The following is a 12,979-nucleotide window of genomic DNA, read 5'->3' as shown; positions in this document are numbered from 1 at the left end:
ATAGACATATCCCTACAACCCTAGCGTCACTGAACCTTAAGTGTGTAGACCCTACGGGTTCGGGAGACATGTAGACATGACCGAGATCGCTCTCCGGTCAATAACCAACAGCGGGATCTGGATACCCATGTTGGCTCCCACATGCTCCATGATGATCTCATCGGATGAACCACGATGTCGAGGATTTAATCAACCCCGTATGCAATTCCCTTTGTCAATCGGTATGTTACTTGCCCGAGACTCGATCGTCGGTATCCCAATACCTTGTTCAATCTCGTTACCGGCAAGTCACTTTACTCGTACCGCAATGCATGATCCCGTGACCAGACACTTGGTCACTTTGAGCTCATAATGATGATGCATTACCGAGTGGGCCCAGTGATACCTCTCTATTATCCGGAGTGACAAATCCCAGTCTCGATCCGCATAAAACAATAGATACTTTCGGAGATACCTGTAATGCACCTTTATAGTCACCCAGTTACGTTGTGACGTTTGATACACCCAAAGCACTCCTACGGTATCCAGGAGTTACACGCTCTCATGGTCAAAGGAAGAGATACTTGACATTGGCAAAGCTCTAGCAAACGAACTACACGATCTTTGTACTATGCTTAGGATTGGGTCTTGTCCATCACATCATTCTCCTAATGATGTGATCCCGTTATCAATGACATCCAATGTCCATAGCCAGGAAATCATGACTATCTGTTGATCAACGAGCTAGTCAACTAGAGGCTTACTAGGGACATATTATGGTCTATGTATTCACACGTGTATTACGATTTCCGGATAATACATTTATAGCATGAATAAAGACAATTATCATGAACAAAGAAATATAATAATAATGCTTTTATTATTGCCTCTAGGGCATATTTCCAATAGTCTCCCACTTGCACTAGAGTCAATAACCTAGTTACATTGTGATGAATCGAACACCCATGGAATTCTGGTGTTGATCATGTTTTTCCCTAGGGAGAGGTTTAGTCAACGGATCTGCTATATTCAGGTCCGTATGTACTTTACAAATCTCTATGTCTCCATCTTGAACATTTTCACGAATGGAGTTGAAGCGACGCTTGATGTGCCTTGTCTTCTTGTGAAACCTGGGCTCCTTGGCAAGTGCAATAGCTCCAGTGTTGTCACAAAAGAGTTTGATTGGCCCCGACGCATTGGGTATGACTCCTAGGTCGGCGATGAACTCCTTCACCCATATTGCTTCATGTGCTGCCTCCGAGGCTGCCATGTACTCCGCTTCACATGTAGATCCCGCCACGACGCTCTGTTTGCAGCTGCACCAACTCACTGCTCCACCATTCAACATATACACGTATCCGGTTTGTGACTTAGAGTCATCCAGATCTGTGTCGAAGCTAGCGTCGACGTAACCCTTTACGACGAGCTCTTCGTCACCTCCATAAACGAGAAACATTTCCTTAGTCCTTTTTAGGTACTTCAGGATATTCTTGACCGTTGTCCAGTGTTCCTTGCCGGGATTACTTTGGTACCTTCCTACCAAACTTACGGCAAGGTTTACATCAGGTCTGGTACACAGCATGGCATACATAATAGAACCTATGGCTGATGCATAGGGGATGACGCTCATCTCTTCTATATCTTCTGCCGTGGTCGGACATTGAGCTGAGCTCAATTTCACACCTTGCAAAACAGGCAAGAACCCTTTCTTGGACTGATCCATTTTGAACTTCTTCAAAATCTTATCAAGGTATGTGCTTTGTGCAAGACCTATGAGGCGTCTTGATCTATCCCTATAGATCTTGATGCCTAATATATAAGCAGCTTCTCCAAGGTCCTTCATTGAAAAACTCTTATTCAAGTAGGCCTTAATGCTGTCCAAAAGTTCTATATCATTTCCCATCAAAAGTATGTCATCTACATATAGTATGAGAAATGCTATAGAGCTCCCACTCACTTTCTTGTAAACGCAGGCTTCTCCATAAGTCTGCGTAAACCCAAACGCTTTGATCATCTCATCAAAATGAATGTTCCAACTCTGAGATGCTTGCACCAGCCCATAAATCGAGCGTTGGAGCTTGCACACCTTGTTAGAATTCTTAGGATCGACAAAACCTTCCGGCTGCATCATATACAATTCTTCCTTAAGGAAACCATTAAGGAATGCCGTTTTGACGTCCATTTGCCATATCTCATAATCGTAGAATGCGGCAATTGCTAACATGATTCGGACGGACTTCAGCTTCGCTACCGGTGAGAAAGTCTCATCGTAGTCAACCCCTTGAACTTGTCGATAACCCTTAGCGACAAGCCGAGCTTTATAGATGGTCACATTACCATCCACGTCTGTCTTCTTCTTAAAGATCCATTTATTTTCTATGGCTCGCCGTTCAACGGGCAAGTCAGTCAAAGTCCATACTTCGTTTTCATACATGGATCCTATCTCGGATTTCATGGCTTCTAGCCATTTGTCGGAATCCGGGCCCGCCATCGCTTCTTCATAGTTCGAAGGTTCACTGTTGTCCAACAACATGATTTCCAAGACAGGGTTGCCGTACCATTCTGGTGCGGAACGTGTCCTTGTGGACCTTCGAATTTCAGTAGGAGCTTGATCAGAAGTATCTTGATCATTAATAACTTCCTCTCTAGTCGGTGCAGGTGCCTCAGGAACATTTTCTTGAGTTGCGCCATTTACCGGTTCAAGAGGCAATACTTCATCAAGTTCTACTTTCCTCCCACTTACTTCTTTCGAGAGAAACTCTTTCTCCAGAAAGGATCCATTCCTGGCAACAAAGATCTTGCCTTCGGATCTGAGGTAGAAGGTATACCCATAAGTTTCTTTAGGGTATCCTATGAAGACGCATTTTTCCGACTTGGGTTCGAGCTTTTCAGGTTGAAGTTTCTTGACATAAGCATCGCATCCCCAAACTTTTAGAAACGACAGCTTAGGTTTCTTCCCAAACCATAATTCATACGGTGTCGTCTCAACGGATTTCGACGGAGCCCTATTTAAAGTGAATGCGGCAGTCTCTAAAGCATAGCCCCAAAAGGATAGCGGTAAATCGGTAAGAGACATCATAGATCGCACCATATCTAATAGAGTGCGATCACGACGTTCGGACACACCATTACGCTGAGGTGTTCCAGGCGGCGTGAGTTGTGAAACTATTCCACATTTTCTTAAGTGTGTGCCAAATTCGTGACTCAAGTATTCTCCTCCACGATCTGATCGTAGAAACTTGATTTTCCTGTCACGTTGATTTTCAACCTCACTCTGAAATTCCTTGAACTTTTCAAAGGTTTCAGACTTGTGTTTCATTAAGTAGACATACCCATATCTACTCAAGTCATCAGTGAGGGTGAGAATATAACGATAGCCACCGCGAGCCTCAACACTCATTGGACCGCACACATCAGTATGTATGATTTCCAATAAGTTGGTTGCTCGCTCCATTGTTCCTGAGAACGGAGTCTTGGTCATTTTTCCCATGAGACATGGTTCGCACGTGTCAAATGATTCATAATCAAGAGACTCTAAAAGTCCATCTGCATGGAGCTTCTTCATGCGTTTGACACCTATGTGACCAAGGCGGCAGTGCCACAAGTATGTGGGACTATCGTTATCAACTTTACATCTTTTGGTACTCACACTATGAACATGTGTAGTAATACGCTTGAGATTCATTAAGAATAAACCATTGACTATCGGAGCATGACCATAAAACATATCTCTCATATAAATAGAACAACCATTATTCTCAGATTTAAATGAGTAGCCATCTCGTATTAAACGAGATCCTGATACAATGTTCATGCTCAAACTTGGCACTAAATAACAATTATTGAGGTTTATAACTAATCCCGTAGGTAAATGTAGAGGTAGCGTGCCGATGGCGATCACATCGACCTTGGAACCATTCCCGACGCGCATCGTCACCTCGTCCCTCTCCAGTTTTCGTTTATTCTGCAGCTCCTGCTGTGTGTTACAAATATGAGCAACGGCACCGGTATCAAATACCCAGGTGTCACTACGATTACTGGTAAGGTACACATCAATTACATGTATATCAAATATACCTTTGGTTTTGCCGGCCATCTTGTCCGCTAAGTATTTGGGGCAGTTCCGCTTCCAGTGACCACTTTCCTTGCAATAAAAGAACTTAGTCTCGGGCTTGGGTCCATTCTTTGGCTTCTTCCCGGCAGCTTGCTTGCTGGGCGCGGCAACTACCTTGCCGTCCTTCTTGAAGTTCTTTTTACCCTTGCCCTTCTTGAACTTAGTGGTTTTATTGACCATCAACACTTGATGTTCCTTCTTGACTTCTACCTCTGCTGATTTCAGCATAGCAAATACTTCAGGAATGGTCTTTTCCATCCCCTGCATATTGAAGTTCATCACAAAGCTCTTGTAGCTTGGTGGAAGCGACTGGAGGATTCTGTCAATGACTGCATCATCCGGGAGATTAACTCCCAGCTGAGTCAGGCGGTTATGTAACCCAGACATAGTGAGTATGTGCTCACTGAAAGAACTATTTTCCTCCATCTTACAGCTGAAGAATTTGTCGGAGACTTCATATCTCTCGACCCGGGCATGAGCTTGAAAAACCATTTTCAGCTCTTCGAACATCTCATATGCTCCATGTCTCTCAAAACGCTTTTGGAGCCCCGGCTCTAGGCTGTAAAGCATGCCGCACTGAACGAGGGAGTAGTCATTGGAACGTGCCTGCCAAGCGTTCATAACGTCTTGTTCTGCAGGGAGAACAGGTGCGTCACCCAGCGGTGCTTGTAGGACATAATCTTTCTTGGCAGCTATGAGGATGAGCCTCAGGTTCCGGACCCAGTCCGTATAGTTGCTGCCATCGTCTTTCAGCTTGGTTTTCTCTAGGAACGCGTTGAAATTGAATACAACGTTGGCCATTTGATCTACAGGACATATTGTAAAGATTTTAGACTAAGTTCATGATAATTAAGTTCATCTAATCAAATTATTAATGAACTCCCACTCAGATTAGACATCCCTCTAGTCATCTAAGTGTTACACGATCCGAGTCGACTAGGCCATGTCCGATTAACACGTGAGACGGACTAGTCATCGCCGGTGAACATCTTCATGTTGATCGTATCTTCCATACGACTCGTGTTCGACCTTTCGGTCTCTGTGTTCCGAGGCCATGTCTTCACATGCTAGGCTCGTCAAGTTAACCCTAAGTGTTTTCACTGTGTAAAACTGTCTTACACCCGTTGTATGTGAACGTAAGAATCTATCACACCCGATTAACACGTGGTGATTCGAAACGACGAACTGTAGCAACGGTGCACAGTTAGGGGAGAACACTTCTTGAAATTTTTAAGGGATCATCTTATTTACTACCGTCGTCCTAAGTAAACAAGATGCATAAAACAGATAAACATCACATGCAATTATATAAAGTAGTGACATGATATGGCCAATATCATATAGCTCCTTTGATCTTCATCTTCGGGGCTCCATGATCATCTTGTCACCGGCATGACACCATGATCTCCATCATCATGATCTCCATCATCGTGTCTTCATGAAGTTGTCACGCCAACGACTACTTCTACTTCTATGACTAATGCGTTTAGTAATAAAGTAAAGTAGTTTACATGGCGTTCTTCAATGACACGCAGGTCATACAAAAAATAAAGACAACTCCTATGGCTCCTGCCGGTTGTCATACTCATCGACATGCAAGTCGTGATTCCTATTACAATAGCATGAAAATCTCATACATGACATATATATCATTCATCATTCATCTCAACTTTGGCCATATCATATCACAAAGCATTTGCTGCGAAACAAGTTAGACGTTCTCTAATTGTTGTTGCAAGTTTTACGTGGCTGAAGTAGGGTTCTAGCAAGAACGTTTTCTTACCTACGTGAAAGCCACAACGTGATTTGCCAATTGCTATTTACCCTTCATAAGGACCCTTTTCATCGAATCCGATCCGACTAAAGTAGGAGAGACAGACACCCGCTGGCCACCTTATGCAACTAGTGCATGTCAGTCGGTGGAACCTGTCTCACGTAAGAGTACGTGTAAGGTCGGTCCGGGCCGCTTCATCCCACGATGCCGCCGAATCAAGATAAGACTAGTAACGGCAAGCATATTGAACAAAATCAACGCCCACAACTACTTTGCGTTCTACTCGTGCAAGAGAACTACGCATAGACCTAGCTCTGATACCACTGTTGGGGAACGTTGCAGAAAACAAAAATTTTCCTATGGTTTCACCGAGATCCATCTATGAGTTCATCTAGCAACGAGTGATTAGATGCATCTACATACCTTGTAGATCGCGAGCGGAAGCGTTCAAAGAACGGGGATGATGTAGTCGAACACGACGTGATCCAAATCACCGATGATCTTAGCACCGAACGGACGGTGCCTCCGCGTTCAACACACGTACGGAACAGATGACGTCTCCTCCTTTCTTGATCCAGCAAGGGGGAAGGAGAGGTTGAGGGAGATGGCACCAGCAGCAGCACGACGGCGTGGTGTTGATGGAGCTGCAGTACTCCGGCAGGGCTACGCCAAGCACTATGGAGGAGGAGGAGGTGTTGGAGAGGGAGAAGGAGGCAACCAAAGGCCAAGGTATGAAGTCCCTCCTTTCCCCCACTATATATAGGAGGGCCAAGGGGGGTGGCCGGCCCTAGGAGATCCAATCTCCTAGGGGGGCGGCGGCCAAGGGGGGGTTTCCCTCCCCCCCCAAGGCACCTAGGAGGTGCCTTCCCCTCCTAGGACTCTTCCCCCCTCAAACCCTAGGCGCATGGGCCTATGTGGGGCTGGTGCCCTTGGCCCATGTAGGCCAAGGCGCACCCCCTACAGCCCATGTGGCCCCCCGGGACAGGTGGACCCACCCGGTGGACCCTCGGGACCCTTCCGGTGGTCCCGGTACAATACCGATAACCCCGAAACTTGTCCCAATGCCCGAAACAAGACTTCCCATATATAAATCTTTACCTCCGGACCATTCCAGAACTCCTCGTGACGTCCGGGATCTCATCCGGGACTCCGAACAACATTCGGGTTACTGCATAGACATATCCCTACAACCCTAGCGTCACTGTACCTTAAGTGTGTAGACCCTACGGGTTCGGGAGACATGTAGACATGACCGAGATCGCTCTCCGGTCAATAACCAACAGCGGGATCTGGATACCCATGTTGGCTCCCACATGCTCCACGATGATCTCATCGGATGAACCACGATGTCGAGGATTTAATCAACCCCGTATGCAATTCCCTTTGTCAATCAGTATGTTACTTGCCCGAGACTCGATCGTCGGTATCCCAATACCTTGTTCAATCTTGTTACCGGCAAGTCACTCTACTCGTACCGCAATGCATGATCCCGTGACCAGACACTTGGTCACTTTGAGCTCATAATGATGATGCATTACCGAGTGGGCCCAGTGATACCTCTCCGTTATCCGGAGTGACAAATCCCAGTCTCGATCCGCATAAAACAATAGATACTTTCGGAGATACCTGTAATGCACCTTTATAGTCACCCAGTTACGTTGTGACGTTTGATACACGCAAAGCACTCCTACGGTATCCAGGAGTTACACGCTCTCATGGTCAAAGGAAGAGATACTTGACATTGGCAAAGCTCTAGCAAACGAACTACAGGATCTTTGTACTATGCTTAGGATTGGGTCTTGTCCATCACATCATTCTCCTAATGATGTGATCCCGTTATCAATGACATCCAATGTCCATAGCCAGGAAATCATGACTATCTGTTGATCAACGAGCTAGTCAACTAGAGGCTTACTAGGGACATATTATGGTCTATGTATTCACACGTGTATTACGATTTCCGGATAATACAGTTATAGCATGAATAAAGACAATTATCATGAACAAAGAAATATAATAATAATGCTTTTATTATTGCCTCTAGGGCATATTTCCAACAGGTGGGAGGCTGACTTGTGGGCCTACTAAGTTGACGGGGACGGAGGGCTTTGTCAACTTAGTCAATATGAACGATTCTAGCTCCAGTGACCGTACGATGTCCATCCAACGGCCGTAGTGCTTCTTCAACCTCTGGTCTTCTTGCTCCAGCCGCCCAAAGCAGCGTTGGTCGTGCGGCATGCTTCTGCCTCCCATGGCCGGCTGTGCTGCTGTGGAGGCCTCATCGCCCCCTACTATTCCCACTGCTAGCCAAACCCTGCGGCGACGGCAGCCTCACACCACAGCTGAACCAGTGAACCCTCGTACTCCTCTTCGCGCGGGCTTCCACTGCCGCGTCTTCCCTGGCTCTGCGTCATCCCCTTCCTAGGCCTCGCCGTCATCCACCGCCCTGGTGCTGTCGGCGCAGCGTGGTCCACTTGGTCAAGGACTGACTTCCATCAGAAGAGTACTGTACGTGGAGAGGCTGACAGCTGGGTCCACGGCGGTCGCAAGGAAGTGCCTCCTTATGACGCGCAAAATAATTATTCCTTAACCTGACAGCAGGGACCCACCGCACGGGCCACCATATTTTGCAAAAAATGTTTCCCCCTGACTGCTGGGACCCAACAACTACATTTTTGCACGCAAGGAAGTACGTCCGGCCAAAAAAAAACGATTCACCCCCCCTGATAGCTGGGACCCACCAGCTATATCTTCGCACGCAAGGAAGTGCTTCCGGGCAAAAAAAAAGCAATTCGCCCCCTGACTGCTGGCTTCCACCAGCTACATCTTTGCACGCAAGAAAGTGCCTGACAGCCGGGACCCACCTGGTCGAAGCGTACGTAGCGTTGTCAATCTGGTCGCGAACGTGTACGTACATACAGGTCGATGTAGAGGTGCGCAGGTGCCGTAGTAGAGGCGCGCATGTGTCGTAGTAGAGGCGCACACGTAGCATGTACACGTACGTACGGTGGCCAGGGTGCAAGAAAGTAAATACAGCCACGTACGTACATACTGGTGGGGTCTCAAACGCCTACTCGCACATACGTACGGCCAGGGCTCGTGTACATGGTTGGGCCAGAACAGAGAAACAGCGTCGTCGTCATGTTCACGGGGAGGCAACCGGCTGGGTCAGAACGGAATGCGTCGTCGTGTTCATCGGGAGGGCTTGGACGGAACAACCAATGAAAACGAGGCCTGGCGTACCGCAGAACGGAGGAAACGGCCTTGTGTTCCACCGGTCACGTTCAAAATGGATCTTGTTCATCGCGAGGGGTCTGGCGTACCGCAGAATGGAGGAAACGGACTTGTGTTGGACCTCCTACGGTCAAAACAGGATCCTGTTGATCGGGAGGGGTGTGGCATACCGCAAAACAGAGGAGACAGACTTGTGTTGGAGCGCTATGGTCGAAACGGGGGTCCTTTTCATCGGGAGGGGTGTGGCGTACCGCAAAACGGGACTCCACGGGATACTGTTCATCTCCACCGTCGACCTCCTCCAGCCTCCACCTGCGACTGTTCATTCACGGGCTCCTGTTTATCCAGCCTCCACCGCGCGCTACTCCACCGGCTACTGTTCAACCACTCCTCTCCACGGGCTCCTGTTCAACCACCCCTCCACGGGCTACTGTTCATCCATCCCTCCACCATCTACTATTCATCCAGCCCTCCACGGGGTCGTCCTGTTCATCCAGCGCTCCACGGGGTCCTGTTCATCCAGCCCCAACCGGCTCGATCGATCAGGGTCCTATTCATCCAGAGGCAACACCACGGGGTCCTGTTCATCCACCCCACCGCTCACTGTTCATCCAAACCCCCCAGCAATGCTCACTGTTCATCCAGAGGCAGTATTGATCGGTTTCATTTAGCAGCAGTAGCGAAGGAATCGCTCGATCGGGTTCAGTTAACAGCCATCGATCGATCGCTCGGGTTCAGTAATATGTAGCCTGCAGTGCAATCGCTCGGGTTCAGTTAGAGCCCAATGCCTCACACCCACGCGCGTGCGGTACGAGAGAAACGCGCATCGCTCGGCCCCCGACCACCCACCGTAACCGGGAACTCCCCGATATTTTCCTCGCCCTCGCTTCTACCACGGTTTTTTCCATCATGGACGGCCCAAAGAATGTCATGTAGTTGCGTCTCCGGCCCACCCAGGACGAAAAGCCCATTTTTTGTCATGATTTTTTTGTCATAGAAGTAGGAGCCCACCACATCTATGATGATACCGGGTTTTGTCACAATTATCGTCATAGAAGTGTCATAAGTATGACATAATTTTTTTTCGTTCGGCCCAAATTGTCACGGATGTGTCTTTTTTGTAGTGCATGCCTCATGGGAAAGATGACTAAAACTCCTTTCTCCGGAATAATGGAGAGAGCCAATGACTTATTGGAAATAATACATACCAATGTATGCGGTCCAATGAGTGTTGAGGCTCGCGGCGGGTATCGTTATTTTTTAGCCTTCATAGATGATTTGAGCATATATGGGTATATCTACTTAATGAATCACAAGTCTGAAACATTTGAAAAGTTTAAAGAATTTCAGAGTGAAGCGGAGAATCATCATAACAAGAAAATAAAGTTTCTATGATCTGATCGCGGAGGTGAATATTTGAGTTACCAGTTTGGCCTTCATTTAAAACAATGTGGAATAGTTTCACAACTCACACCACGTGGAACACCACAGCATAATGGTGTGTCCGAACATCGTAACCGTACTTTATTAGATATGGTGCGATCTATGATGTCTCTTACTGATTTACCACTATCATTTTGGGGTTATGCATTAGAGACAACGGCATTCACGTTAAATAGGGCACCGTCTAAACCCGTTAAGGCGACACCATATGAACTGTGGTTTGGCAATAAACCTAAGTTGTCGTTTCTTAAAGTTCGGGGTTGCGACACTTATGTCAAAAGGCTTCAGCCTGATAAGCTCGAACCCAAATCAGAGAAGTGCATCTTCATTGGATACCCTAAGGAAACAATTGGGTACACCTTCTACCACAAATCCAAAGGCAAGTTCTTTGTTGCCAAGAATGGAACCTTTCTAGAGAAGGGTTTTCTCTCGAAAGAAGTGAGTGGGAGGAAAGTGGAACTTGATGAGGTAATTGTACCTTCTCTCAATTTGGTAAGTAGCTCATCAGAGAAATGCATTCCTATGATGCCTATACCAACTAGAGAGGAAGCTAATGATGATGATCATGAAACTTCAGATCAAGTTACTACCGAACCTCGTAGGTCAACTAGAACACGATCGACACCAGAGTGGTACAGTAATCTTGTTTTGGAAGTCATGTTACTAGAACATGGCGAACCTGCGAACTATGAAGAAGCTATGATGAGCCCAGATTCCGACAGATGGCTTGAGGCCATGAAATCTAAGATAGGATCCATGTATGAGAACAAAGTGTGGACTTTGGTGGACTTGCCCGATGATCGTCAAGCCATTGAGAATAAATGAATCTTCAAGAGGAAAACGGATGCTGATGATAGTGTTACTATCTACAACCTTGACTTTTCTCAAAAGGTTTTCGACAAAGTTCAATGTGTTGACTACGATGAGATTTTCTCACTCGTAGCGATGCTTAAGTCTGTCCGAATCATGTTAGCAATTGTCGAATTTTATGAAATCTGGCAAATGGATGTCAAAACTGCATTCCTTAAGTGGATATTTCTTAAAGAAGAGTTGTATATGATGCAACCAGAAGGTTTTGTCACTCCTAAATGTGCTAACAAAGTGTGCAAGGTCCAACGATTCATTTATGGACTGGTGCAAGCATCTCTGAGTTGGAATATACGATTTAATAAGGTGATCAAATCATATGGTTTTATACAGACTTTTGGAGAAGCCTGTATTTACAAGAACGTGGGTGGGAGCTCTGTAGCATTTCTGATATTATATGTGGATGATATTATTAATTGGAAATGATATATAATTTCTAGATAACATAAAAGGATACTTGAATAAGTATTTTTAATGAAAGACCTTGGTGAAAGCTGCTTACATATTGGGCATCAAAATCTATATAAATAGATCAAGACGCTTGATAAGACTTTTAATGAGTACATACCTTGACAAGATTTTGAAAGAGTTCAAAATGTACCAGTCAAAGAAGTTCTTGCCTGTATTACAAGGTGTAAAGTTGAGTAAGACTCAAAGCCCGACCACTACAAAAGATAGAGAGAGAATGAAAGTCATTCCCTATGCCTCAGCCATAGGTTCTATAAAGTATGCCATGCTGTGTACCAGACTAGTTGTATGCCTTGCTATGAGTTTGGCAAGGGGGTACAATAGTGATCCAGGAGTAGATCACTGGACATCGGTCAAAATTATCCTTAGTTACCTTAAAGAATACTAAGAAAATGTTTCTCGGTTATGGAGGTGATAAAGAGTTCATCATAAAGAGTTACGTCGATGCAAGCTTTGACACTGATCTAGATGACCCTAAGTCTCAATCTAGATATGTATTGAACGTGGGAGCAATTAGCTAGAGTATCTCCATGCAGAGCATTATAGACATAGAAATTTGCAAAATACATCCGGATCTGAATATGGCAGACCCATTGACTAAATTTCTCTCACAAGCAAAACATGATCACACCTTAGTGCTCTTTGGGTGTTAATCACATAGCGATGTGAACTAGATTATTGACTCTAGTAAACCCTTTAGGTGTTGGTTACAGGGCAATGTGAACTATGGGTGTTAATCACATAAATATGTGAACTATTGGTGTTAAATCACATGGCGATGTGAACTAGATTATTGACTCTAGTGCAAGTAGGAGACTGAAGGAAATATGCCCTAGAGGCAATAATAAAGTTGTTATTTTATATTTCCTTATTTCATGATAAATGTTTATTATTCATGCTAGAATTGTATTAACCGGAAACTTGATACACGTGTGGATACATAGACAAAACACCGTGACCCTAGTATCACTACTGGAATCAGCTAATTTGCCATCTGCAGCTCTTTGCCATCTGCTAGCTGACGGCAAAAAAGCTCTTTGCCATCAGCTACCAAAAAGCGGACGGCAAAGATCAGGCGGACGGCAAAGAAGCTCTTTGCC

This window comes from Triticum aestivum, chromosome 1B (genome assembly GCF_018294505.1).
Source record: "Triticum aestivum cultivar Chinese Spring chromosome 1B, IWGSC CS RefSeq v2.1, whole genome shotgun sequence".
Lineage (NCBI taxonomy): Eukaryota > Viridiplantae > Streptophyta > Magnoliopsida > Poales > Poaceae > Triticum > Triticum aestivum.
Note: the sequence above shows the minus strand (reverse complement) of the source record.